Raw genomic sequence first — 13,931 nt, 5'->3', positions numbered from 1 at the left:
TCGGAGTTCATTTGGTCAGTCAACGAAGACAAAAACTAAAACCGCGCAAAGCTGGAGGTAGGTCGGTTTGGTTAGTTTCCTTATCTAAGTCGGTTTAGTATTCCTATTCCACTTAGGTTACTTGGAGCTAAAGGCTAGGGATTTTTCCTAGTCCTATTAGGTTTCTAATACTTAGTTTAAGTCTATAAATAATCATGTAATTCGTGAGTTTTGGGACATAACAATTAATATTCAGATTTACTTCTTAAGTTGCATACTTGAGTTTTTGTTGATTGCGATCAATTGCTGTTTTGCTTGTTTTAGTTAAAACATTCGTTTAGGGTTAATTAATTAGGTGGATTCTTAGTTAGTTACTCTTAGTTTTTGTTTAATTCTTGGTGGATTTCCTGTATAGAATTAAGCTTAAACATATCTCATGTGTTTGTTGGTTTTCGGATCAATAATTCACATCATCTTGGTATCAGAGCCAGGTTCGGGGAAAAATTAAACTGGGAACAATTGGCTGGGAATTTTTACGTGATTCTTTTTGCATTGAACTCTAAAAACGTCCTGCTATCACCATATAAAATTTCATAATTTTTAGTTGAGTAACGCGTTCTACACAGCCTCAAACGTTTGGTGTTTGTGCACTGATTTGCGGTTGGGAGTCCGGTTTTTGTGTTGCCTAATTTTCCTTCAAGATTCGATCTTTTAATCAAGATTTTTGCATGAACTGACTTGTTTTGTGTAGGAATCATGAGTGACGAGGAGGTTCCACAGGTTCCAAGGGGATTAACCTTAGAACAGGCTCAAAATCTTAGAAGAGATAGGCAAATTGACGAGTTGGCAGCAAGGATGGATGAGATGTTAAAAAGGCTTGATACTCTTGCTGGAGATTCTTCAAGGAAAGGGAATTCTAACCCTAATTCTGGTTCAAGTGAGGAAGAACAACCAAGGAGGAACCCAAGGAGGCCACGAAATAATTATTCTTCAAGTGATGAATCACCAAGGCCTAGGAGAAGAGACCGACCAAAGGAAGATGATAGGAACCTTAGATTAGATCTTCCCGAATTCAATGGGAGTATGAATGAACCTGAAAAATACTTTGAGTGGATTAGAAGGGCCGAGACACTCTTTGATTACAAGGAGTATGATGAAAGGAAAAGATGCAAATTGGCTGAATTAAAACTGACCGGTTATGCTAGTCTTTGGTATGATAATCTAAAGAAGAAGAGGCATAAGGAGGGGCGTGAAAAGATCTCAACTTGGGAGCAACTCAAGAAGCACATGAAAAAAAGGTTCGTACCTAGTGATTATGTTCAAGATATTTACCTTAAGATGCAAACTTTTAAACAAAATTCTATGACTGTTGAGAATTACATTGTTGAATTTGAAAAGTTATGCATGCTATGTGGTTTAGAAGAGATTGTTGAGCATAAGATTGCTAGATTTATCTCGGGGTTGATTGATAATATTGCTGAAAAAGTTGAATTGCAACAATATTGGTCCTTTGAGGATGTTTTCAAGGTAGCTTTGAAAGTTGAAAAACAGATAAAGGGGAAGAAAGGGACGTACACTAAGTCCTTTGTAAAAGATTTCACTAAACCTTTTGAGAAGAATAGCTTGGAGAAAAGTGGTTCTAGTTCGAACTACAAGGAGACTAAATCAAAATTTGAAGCTCCTAAAAAGTTTGTTGAAGATAGGAAGTGCTTCAAGTGTGGTAGTGTTGGTCACATTGCAACTAATTGTCCATCAAAAAGAGTAATGACTGCTCAAGAGTGGGAACAAGAACAAGCTAAGTGTGAGCAAGGTAGTGACTATGAAGAAAAGAACGAAGAGGAAAACTTTGAAGAAAAGGAGGGGCATATTGACGAAATTGATCCCGAGACTCATGGTCAAAGTTTGGTTCTAAGAAGGGCACTACACTCTAAAACCGTACCTATGGAAAACAATCAAAGGGAGAAAATCTTTCTTACAAGGTGCAAGGTAGAAGATAGGTTGTGTGATATGATCATAGACACCGGGAGTTGCACTAATGTGGTATCTACTACTTTGGTAGACAAATTGAAGTGGCCAACTACTGAACATCCAAGCCCTTATAAGCTTCATTGGCTTAATAATTCGAGTGATGTTAAGGTAACTAAACAAGCCTTAATCTCCTTTTCAATTGGTAAATTTCATGATAAAGTTTTGTGTGATGTTTGTCCTATGGATGCTTGTCATATACTGTTAGGCCGTCCTTGGCAATATGATAGATTTGTGAAGTTTGATGGAAGGACTAATGTGTATGTTGTGAGAAAAGGAGAAAAAGAGAGACCGGTTGCTTTAAAACCTTTGATAAGCAACAAGCCTTCTAATGTTACCTCTAATTCGAAGAGTTCTTATTTGATTAGTGAGAGGGAATTAGAAAAAGAGATTTGCAGCAACAATGTGGTATATATACTTGTTTCTAATGAGATTCGAATTGATCAAAATAAGCAAGCAAAGAGGCCGTATGAATTGGAATCTGTTTTAGAAGAATTCAAGGATGTCTTTCCTAAGGAATTACCTCCGGGACTACCTCCTATTCGTGGGATAGAGCATCAAATTGACTTGATTCCGGGAGCACCATTACCTAATAAGGCAGCCTATAGAAGTAATCCGGAAGAAACAAAGGAGATGCAAAGGCAAATTGAAGAGTGTTCTAAAGGAGCTGTTGGTTCTTATTTGCTGCAAGATGGTTTTCTTTTCAAAGGAAATCGACTTTGTCTTCCTAAGTGTTCTATTAGAGAGCTAGTTGTTAGAGAAGCTCATGGGGGAGGAATTGCTGGTCACTTTGGCATTACAAAGACCTTGAGTATGTTACAAGAACACTTCTATTGGCCTAAGATGCTCACGGATGTGCAACTAGTTATTTCTAGGTGTGCAACTTGTCAAAAAGCGAAGGCTACTTTTCATCAAGGCTTGTATACTCCTTTACCTGTTCCAGATTCACCTTGGGAAGATATTTCTATGGATTTTATTGTGGGATTGCCGAGAACACAACGGGGGAAAGACTCTATTATGGTTGTTGTGGATAGGTTCTCTAAGATGGCTCATTTTGTTCCTTGTCACAAAGTGGATGATGCTATGAAAGTGGCGGAATTATACTTCAAAGAGATTGTTAGATTGCATGGAATTCCGAAAACTATTGTGAGTGATCGAGATACAAAGTTCATGAGTTTCTTTTGGAAGTCTTTATGGAAGCTTGTGGGAACTAAATTGCTCTTTAGTACATCTTACCATCCACAAACTGATAGACAAACCGAGGTTACTAATCGTACTCTTGGTGCGCTTTTGCGTGGGTTAGTGAGTAAGACACAAAAGGATTGGGACATCAAGTTAGCTCATGCGGAGTTTGCTTATAATAGATCACCTACTTATGCTACCAAACATAGTCCTTTTGAGGTAGTCTATGGAATCAATCCGAAACTTCCAATTGATCTTGTTCCATTGCCTAAAGGTGAGTTAATTCACAAAGATGCCGAGTCTAAGTTGAAAAGTATGCTGAAATTACATGCTCAAGTTCGAACAAGAATAGAGAAAGTAAATGACATGTACAAAGCTAGAGCAAACAAGCATAGAAAGCAACAAGGTTACAATGTTGGAGACTTGGTATGGTTACATTTAAGAAAGGAAAGATTTCCAGGAAAACGCAAGAATAAGTTGATGCCTAGAGGTGAAGGTCCTTTCAAGATTGTTGAGAAGATCAATGACAATGCTTATAAGTTGGAACTTCCAGGAGAGTATGGAGTTAGTGCTACATTCAATGTTGGTGATTTGGCTAAGTACATCCCTGATGAAGAACTTCGAGATTTGAGGACAAATTCTTTTGAAGAAGAGGAGGATGATGCAAGTCTAAGCATGGAGAACTTCGAAGATTTGCTTATCATGCATCAAGATAGTTTGTCCTTAAACATTGATTCAAGCCAAGCATTGCATGGACATTTTCTTGGATATCAAAGCAAAGCTACAGTTTGCTTAGTAGCGTTTCTTGGAGTCTAGTATACTTTCTTTACTTAGATTTTGCTTACAAGTTTTTACCTTTCACTTGAAAGGGTTTTTCTTGTTTTAAGCACATTAGGATTTATTTTTCTGTTATTTTAAGATTGGTTAGACGTCCTTAGTTATTAGGAAAGATATTAGTTTGTTAGAGTTTGTTTAGAACTAGGTTTTCTAGTAGTTTCGTAGCAGTTTTGAAGAGGTCCAAAGAACTGCAGAAACGGACTTGAAGCTCAAGGAAAACATATGTCGTATAATATGTTTTTGGAAACGCCAGGAAGTCAGCTAACCAATGAAGGTGGTGTCATGAGAATCGGAGTTCATTTGGTCAGTCAACGAAGACAAAAACTAAAACCGCGCAAAGCTGGAGGTAGGTCGGTTTGGTTAGTTTCCTTATCTAAGTCGGTTTAGTATTCCTATTCCACTTAGGTTACTTGGAGCTAAAGGCTAGGGATTTTTCCTAGTCCTATTAGGTTTCTAATACTTAGTTTAAGTCTATAAATAATCATGTAATTCGTGAGTTTTGGGACATAACAATCAATATTCAGATTTACTTCTTAAGTTGCATACTTGAGTTTTTGTTGATTGCGATCAATTGCTGTTTTGCTTGTTTTAGTTAAAACATTCGTTTAGGGTTAATTAATTAGGTGGATTCTTAGTTAATTACTCTTAGTTTTTGTTTAATTCTTGGTGGATTTCCTGTATAGAATTAAGCTTAAACATATCTCATGTGTTTGTTGGTTTTCGGATCAATAATTCACATCAGGTGTTTTGAGAAAGCACCAAGGTGCTTTGGGGTACACAATTGATGATCTTAAAGGCATAAGCCCCGCCTTGTGTACACACCACATAACACTTGAGGAGGGCACCTTACCTTCTATTGAACGACAAAGGAAGCTACATCCCCAAATGGGAGAATTAGTTAAGAAAGAGATCACCAAGCTTTTGGATGCGGGAATCATATTCCCCATCTCATGCTCAAGGTGGGTCTCCCCCGTGCATGTCGTTCCTAAAAAGAGGGGTATGACCGTAGTTGAGAATGAGAAAGGTGAACTCATTCCAACTAGAACGGTCACTGGTTGGAGGATGACTATAGACGTCTAAACACCTCAACCAAAAAGGATCACTTCCCTCTCCCTTTTATTGACCAAATGCTTGAAAGGTTGACTAGGCACAAATTCTATTGCTTCCTTGATGGATATTCGGGATTCTTTCAAATTCCTATTCATCCCGAGGATCAAGAAAAGACAACCTTCACATGCCCCTATGGTACTTTTGCATATAGAAGAATGCCCTTTGGATTGTGTAATTCTCCGGCGACCTTTCAAAGGTGTATGATGAGCATTTTTGGGGACATGCTTGAAGAAGAAATGGAAGTTTTCATGGATGATTTTTCCGTGGGAGGTGTTTCATTTGAGGATTGCCTCAAAAATCTTGAAAAATGTCTTGAGATATGTGAAAAAGTCAATTTGGTGCTTAATTGGGAAAAATGCCACTTCATGGTGGAAGAAGGGATTGTGCTAGGCCATAAGATTTCTCATAAAGGCATTGAAGTTGACAAAGCTAAGATTGAGGTGATAGAGAAGTTGCCCCCTCCGGTTTATTGTGAAAGGAGTAAGATCGTTTTTGGGTCATGCAGGGTTTTATAGAAGGTTTATCAAAGACTTTTCTCTCATTGCTAAGCCTTTAAATGATCTCCTCCAAAAAGATGTTGATTTTGTCTTTGATGATGCTTGTTTGGAAGCTTTTAATAGATTGAAGAAAGCTTTAACTTCTACTCCTATTGTCCAAGCCCTTAGATGGGATTTGCCATTTGAGCTTATGTGTGATGCAAGTGATACGGCCATAGGAGGTGTGTTGGGTTAAAGAATTGACAAAAAGCTTCATGTCATCTATTATATGTCGAAGACCCTAAATGGTGCTCAAAGAAATTACACAACAATGGAAAAGGAATTCTTGGCTATTGTTCATTCTTTTGAGAAATTCCGCTGTTATTTGTTGGGGTCTAAGACTATAGTCTTCACTAATCATGCGTCTTTGAAGTATCTCTATGGAAAAAAGGAATCCAAATCGAGGTTGATTCGTTGGGTCCTTGAGCTTCAATCTTTTGATCTTGAGATCCGGGATAAAAAAGGTGCGGAAAATGTTGTTGCGGATCATTTGCCTAGACTTGAGGATGTTGGATGATTCATTATATGTTATCAATGTGAAGGAGCTCCCTTGGTTTGCCGATTTGGTGAATTTTCTTGCTTGTGGGGAGTTCCTTCCTTCCTTTCCCAACAATCAAAGGAGGAAGCTCAAGAGAGAAGCTAGGCACTATGTTTGGGATGAGCCAATCTTGTACAAAAGAGGTGTGGATGGATTGTTGCACCGGTGTGTGCCAAATGAGGAAATACAAAATGTTTTGAAGATGTGCCACTCGGATCCTAGTGGTGGTCATATGGGTGTTTCAAGAACGGCCTCTAAGGTGCTTCAATGTGGATTATGGTGGCCTAACCTCTTTAAGAATGCTTGGGAGTATGTCAAAAGTTGTGACCAATGCCAAAGGACCGGGAATATTTCAAGAAGGAATGAGATGCCCCAACAACCAATACTTGAGTTGGAAATATTTAATGTTTGGGGTATAGATTTTATGGGTCCTTTTCCATCTTCTTATGGGAATCAATATATTCTTGTTGCCGTTGTCTATGTGTCAAAGTGGGTGGAAGCCATTGCTTCTCCAACTAATGACCATAAAGTGGTGATGAAGTTGTTCAAAAAGATAATATTACCTGGGTTTGGCATCCCCAAAGCGGTTATAAGTGATAATGGCTCCCATTTTGTGCACTATGCTTTCCGGAAGATGTTGAAGAAGCATGGAGTGAACCAAAGATTTGGTCTTCCTTATCACCCTCAAACCAATGGGCAAGTTGAGGTATCAAATCGTCAAATTAAGTTGATTCTTGAGAAGACGGTTGCAAGGAGTAGGAAAGATTGGGCAAACAAGCTAGATGATGCCTTGTGGGCATATAGAACGGCTTTCAAGACTCCTATTGGTACCACTCCTTATCGCTTGGTTTATGGGAAGTCTTGTCACCTTCCAGTTGAGCTTGAGCACCACACTCATTGGGCTATTAAGAAGATCAATTTTGATTTAGCTAGTGCGGGTGAGCAACGTTGGTTGGACTTACATGAGTTAGAAGAGCTTCGGTTGGATGCGTATGATTGTGCTAGCTTGTATAAAGCTAGAACTAAGGAGGTGCATGATAAGCTCATTGAGAAGAAAGAGTTTGTTCCGGGGGATAAGGTGCTTCTTTTAAATTCCAAAATGAGGCTTTTTCCCGGAAAATTGATGTCTCGTTGGACCGGTCCTTTTGTTGTTCAAGAGGTGTTCTCAAATGGCTCCATTGAAATTTCTCCTTTGGACTTTTCGAGGACTTTTAAGTTCAACGGACATAGGCTCAAGCGGTATTATGATGGAGTATTTGTGGGGGTCATCCATGATATGACTCTCTATGATCCACCTTGAAAGAGGTGAAGGATGTCTAGCTTAAGACTCTAAAATAAGCGCTTCACGGGAGGCAACCCGTGTTTTCTAACTTTTTCTTCCTTTTTCTTTTGATTTTTCTTTGTGTTTTGATGGTGTTTTTGTGATTTAATCTTGTTGTGTTTGATGTTGTAGGTTGGTTTGAGTTGATTTCCAACAACTTTGATGCCAATTTTGAGGTAAATTTGTCCCATTTCTTAAGTTGGAAAAATAGGTAAGTATGGAGGATGGTGAGTACTTGTGTTTATTTTCATGATTTTCATGTTTTTCACTCTCCAATATGAAGTGTAGCTACTGCCTATATGGTTCACCATGACCATCATAGGGGGTGTGCGCACTAGGTGAGGGAGGATGGAATTCGGAGGAAAAGCTCCAGTTTTTGTGCGGGCGCACAACAGCTATGTGCGGCCGCACACGAGCTCTGTGCGGGCGCACGTCCCCTAGCTGGGTGTACGAGCCTTGCTTTCCCTCCTCTTTTAAGGCCAACTTTCCCCTCCTCTCTCTCTCTCTCCTACTTCATTCTACTTCCTTCATAGATCTATTAGGGTTGCTCATAGTTATACTTCATCTCATCATATTATTTTTCATCTTTCTACATCATATCTCCATAATTCTCGCTACTTTGTTGCCCAAGTCTTCATTCTACATCATTAAAGGTAATTTTCTCTCTCCTAGTTTGAAAATTTTGGGTATTTTTCAATTGGAACTTGTTGGTATGATTGTTGGAGATGTTTATGTGTAGTAGTGTTTTTCTTACTTTAATTTTTTGATTTCCTATCAATTGAGAGTATAATTGCATGTTTTATGTGATAAAGTTTCAATTTTTATACCTCATGAGGCTTTGAGCATGATTAGTACTACCCTCACTCACATCACCATTGTTACCACTACTTGTTCTAATGTTGATGACTATGGAAATGTTGATGTTGGTTTTGTGAAATTTAATTATGATGATGGCATTATTTGAGCATATTATGAATTTTGGCATGAATTTTGTTGGATTTTCATATGATTAGTTTTAGGGTATTTTGTTGATGTTGATGGTGATAATGGAGATAATGGTTTGTTGGTAATATAGTATATTGTTGCTTCTATTAATTGTGATTTGGGGTAATATTTGTGTCAATTGTGATGCTTTGATTATGCATTATTCAATTTTATTGAATTTTTGCTTAATTCTTTGAATATTGTACACTTTATTTTTCCCCATATTCATGATTGGTTTTTGGCATACTATTCCTATTTTTGAAGCCATTATCTATGTCCATTATTTTGTAGATGGGTGGTTCAAGGCAAGCAAAACGTACCAAGGTTACAAATTCAAGAGGAACCATTGATCCACCTTCTACCATCAAGGAAACATACGACATCAAGTTTAAGGTCCAAAAGCATTGGGACCGATTTGAGAGTCTATCATCAAGTAAATTATATTCTACGAGATTTTATGATCATGATACCACCACTCTTCTAGGGATCGACGATGATGTTCGAATGTTAGCACGGAATTTGGGCCTTGAGCAATTCATCGATCTTAGTGCTCCCACATTTGCAAGGCTCACATATGAATTTCTATCATCTCTCGCTGTGCACAAGAGCGGCAACGACAATGAATGTCCAACACTCTCTTTCCAAGTGTTCAATGAGGATTACTCTATTCCCCTATCATTCCTCAACAAGATGGTCCATTTCCCGGAGCCCATCGAGGGTGTGCCTTTGATTTATCAGGCTTATGACACACTTCATCACGACCATAAATACGATGAAGATGATTGGTGGGATAGAATTTCTAATGAAGAAGCTTATTGTGCTCAAACTTCAAAGTCAGCCTCAATAGTCCATGGTGCGATGCGCTATTTTAGCCGCATCCTTACTTATGCATTTTTCTCCAAGGAATCTCTTGGAGCCATGTCTCAAGAACAACTAAGTTGGTTATGGTTGGCAAGTCACCCCAAGGATGAAGAAGTGGAGGTGATCGACTTTGCAAGGCACTTGCTCGACCGTTACATCGACATTAGGGACGGTTTCTTTCTCTCGGGGAGCATACAACTAGGGGGTATGATTACCATCATTGTGTTGTCACTTAACAAAAAGTATGCATCCAAGAATGGGAATCTTAAGGAGATTAGGGACCCAAGAGAGAAGTCTTCATCTTGCTTGTTGGGCACGTTTGCCTTGATCAACCAAAAGTTCATTGAGCGCACCGTCATGGATGATTTGTTCATTTGGAAAGTGTCGAGGAATACCGATTGGTGCCTTATCCCCTACGAAGAATCTATGGTGAGGGACAAAAATTCACCCTACCCTTGGAAGCCGCACAAGAGAGATATTCCAAGTTCTTTTCGTCGGGTTTCCATGCCTCCTTCGGGAAATGCTCCTCCAAGGTCTAAGGCCTCATCATCTAAGGGAGGTAACCCTAGTACTTCTTCTCCTACTCCTCTTTCTCCTTCATCTCCTTCCTTGCATGACTTGTCTAGCTTGCATGAAAAGATTGATGCCCTTACTTTTGCCTTCTCTTCTTCCTCTTCTATGGGGAATGGTTGTTTGGAGGGTAGCTATGATTATCATGCTAGGAGGGTATATGATTATCATGTTTCTAGGAGGGATATTGAGCCTTATGTGAACTACCTGTACCTCCCGATCCAAGAGGGCCCTATCCCACAGTGGGAGCCTTATGACAAGGCGGTAGGGCCCCGTCTCTGCTATCCCTATTGGGAGGGCCCACATGTGGCACATAGTGTCATTCGTGGGACCTCTAGAGGGGATTATGATTACAAGAGGCCGGGAGGGTGTGAGTGGACTTACGATCCAGCTAACCCTGCTCCTTTCCCTTCCCCTGAGACTGAGGGGAGGTGGGGTCGTTCGGGCCCCCCTGTTTTGGATGATTGGTCTGAGTATTTTGCTACTGATGCCCTTAGGAGGTTAGGTAGGGCTAAAGGGAAGGAGGTTGTTTCCATGGGTGGGGGGAGCTCTAGTTCTACCCCCTACTTTAGTGCCGAGTGAGCCATGTTGGCTACCCCTCTCCGTATGCTTGTTTTATGATTGTGTTTCTTGTTTGCCCTATGGTTGGGTTTAGCTTTGGGGAGGGGTAGCTCATTTCTAGCTTGGGGGAGTTGGTTTAGGTTGGTTGTGGTTTGCATGTCCTCCTCCTTGCTAGTGGTTCATTTAGCATTATTCCTTCTTAGCCTCCATGTCCTCTTTCTGATCTGATGTCTCTGTGATGTTTTCTCTGCTGATTTCTCTGATGATGACTTACTCTGATTCCCTATCTATCTGCTCTGCTGTTATTCAGACGATTCTTGTTGCTGATGATGTTTCCTGATGTTTCACTGTCTCTGATATATATTTTTCATTTACTGTCCTTATGCTGCCGAATTTTCAGCTGATTTCATTTGGAAGTTACTGACAATTTTCTTTGTATATAGATTCTTTTATTTTCTTTTTCTCACTTGGTTTCTTGAAGAAGCTTTTGTTTATGGAATGCAACGAGGTTGTTTCTACTTGCTTCGTTTATTTTTGCTAAGCTTGGAAGCCCGGTGAGATATTTCTTATTTTTCTCTTTATTTTTCTTGGTTGCATAGAATAAGATTAGTTTAGGGGAAGTTGAATGGTTCGAGGATGGATGCTTGTTAGCACGTAATGTGTTTGGGATCGATGATGTTGATGTCGATCGATCACTTGTTTGACGATTGGGATTCTTATGTGTTTAACTTGCTTTCTAGTCCTTTTCATACTATTTCTCCTATATTTCCTTTTCTATGTCTCCATTTCTTTTCTTTTATTTTCTTTTATTTTCCTTTTCTTTTACTTTCCTTTATTTTTCTTTTTCTTTTTATTTTTGATGTGATTTTGAGGCTTTATTTTTCACTTTTCTTATAAAACGAACTTTGTACATTGGTCTTGTCTTTTGCATGATTTTCTTCCTAGGTTGTAAAGGTATGCACGGTTTGAGACTATGTTCGGTTGACTCTAGGATAGGTGTATGCTAGGGTAGTTGGTTTGAACTAGGAGGATCATGAAGCCGGATTCTACTTGTTTGTGGCATGTTGGTAGTTGCTCCCTATAGTTAATTTGACACCATTAGTGAGTTTTTGCCACATCCTTGTGAGGTTACTTGTTTTTCAAGCCTTCAACATTTCTTGTATGAGCGGCGTGGATCCTTGACTATGCAAACCTAATCTAATAAAGCTTGTTGTATGATTCTCAAACCCGAGACCGAACTATCTAGGAAGGACAAAGGCACATTTTTCGGGGTGGTGTTTTTCATTTTTGTTATATTTTGTTATTTTCTTTATTTTTGGGTTTACATTTGCCTTCTTACAACCATTTGAGCCTTATCCCTTCTTTTCAAGCCACATCTTTAGTTATTTGACCTTTTGTTTCATTTTCTTCTAATCTTGGTTTTTGTGAAGCAAAACGATCATTTGTGGTGGAGTTTGTGGTGAATGAAGTTGGAATTTTGGTTTTTATGAATGCAAGTTTGTGATATCATTTTCTTTGTGAATAAAGGCAAATATTTGTGTAAAAGCCGTCCTACTTCATAAAAGGCATGGACTAATAAATTGCATATAGAAAAAGCTGTCCGAATTAAGTAAAAGGCAAGGACATTGCAAGTTCGTATAAAAAAAAACAACAAAAAAATTAAAAAGTGAAAAATTCAAAAATATTTTGATGTATTCTTTTCTCCTTCTAAGCATTGCGGACAATGCTTCAGTTTAGCTTGTGGGAGAAGCGTGTACGCTTTTTGTATATATTTCTTTGTGAGTATAGCTTCAAGTAAGCTTGGGGGTGTTGTTTTTGTTTGGTGATAACTTAGTTTTGGTGTAAAGAAATGCGCAATCTTTGCTTCATTATTAGGAAAACCGCCAAATTTTAAATTTTAAATTTTAGCCTACCTTCACCCTTATTGCCTTACGTTACAACCTTGGGGAAAGACCTTTCGACCTAGATAGTTGAGTCACTATTCGGGGGAGGGCATAATGGGTCATTGCCTAAGGAAAGGGGATGCATAGTCAAGATTGTCGAGTAGCCTAAAAATAATTCTTTTTTTGGTTCCTTCGAGGAATCATTGGGACACTCACTAAGGGGAGATTTGAGACTAGTGGGGAGAACGCGGTAAGATTGTTTGGGATTAACGTGGATTGTGATGACTAGTTCCTATGCCTAGCATACCCTATGTTTCAATCAACCTTAGATATCTTGAAAAGTGCATACCTTAACTACTTGAGAAAGATTGTCATTCATTTGCATTATTGTCTCTATGTGAGTTCATTTCGCAAAGGTTTATTTTCATTTTCTTTTCCTTTGTTTTCATGGTTTGCCTCATTGATGTTTGGTGGAGAGTTATGGGTCAAACTCTTAGGACACCCTTACGAGACCTCACTCGTCCTCATAGGCGACTTTGAGGTTTAAAGGGCTTGTTGTAGCTAAAAGCAACCGTGATTCCTACGACAGTGAGTCTTAGTGTATATTCTTATCTTGAGTCTTTCTTTTTCATTTTCAATAAAATTTTCATCCTTTATCTTTCTTGCTTTGTTTTGCTCGAGGATGAGCAAAAGTTTAGCTTGGGGGAATTTGATGAGTGACATTTATGGCACTCATTTGGCCCCTTTTTGGATGAATTTTATTTCATTTTATTACTCTTTTCTTTAGTTTTCCTTAGTTTTATTCTAGTTTTCTTCGTTTTATGCTTTTTGTAGTTAGTTTCTCTATTTTATGCATTTTCTAGTTTACTTGCTATTTTTCCCTTTTACATGCTTTTATCCTTTGTTTGTAGGTTGTGATTGATTGTCCAAGGATTCCCGAGCTTCCTCTCCATGGTCTTTCATTGATTTTCATGCCTAAAGCTTGTGCAAGAAGTTTCAAGTCAAAGGGGGATCCAAGGAGCATGCTTCAAGGCCTTGTATATGCCTTTCTCATGGCTTATATCCTTCAAGAAATTCAAGAAAGTTCCTGCCTACCTTGTCCTCCATCACCATCATCTAGGATGTTTGCACCCCAAGAGCTAGGACGAAGAAGAAGAAAAGGAGCTCCAGTTTTTGTGCGGGCGCACTCGGGGAGTGTGCGGCCGCACACCAGGTGCGTGCGGGCGCACCTTTCTGGGTGTGTTCCCGTGCGCGCTTCTCTCTCTCCTCCGAGCGCCCGCACCGGCGTGGGTCTATTTTTGGACGTCAATCCTAACTTCCTCTTTGTATTGATAGTTATTTCTTTCCTTTTATGGAGAGAATTAGATCTTCATTAGTTAGAATTAGATTAGATTAGATTTTAGAGTGAGAAAAAGACTAGTTCTTAGCATTTTTAGAGAGAGAAAATGTGGCTTTGATGATTAATGATTGAAGATTTCTACATTTGATTTGATTTCTATCAAGTTTGTAAGGATTCTTTACTCTTTAATGCAATTTAATGTTTG

The sequence above is a fragment of the Chenopodium album genome, chromosome 21 (assembly GCF_948465745.1).
Source record: "Chenopodium album chromosome 21, dcCheAlbu1.1, whole genome shotgun sequence".
Lineage (NCBI taxonomy): Eukaryota > Viridiplantae > Streptophyta > Magnoliopsida > Caryophyllales > Amaranthaceae > Chenopodium > Chenopodium album.
The sequence above is the reverse complement of the archived record's forward strand: the minus strand, read 5'-3'. Positions refer to the sequence as shown.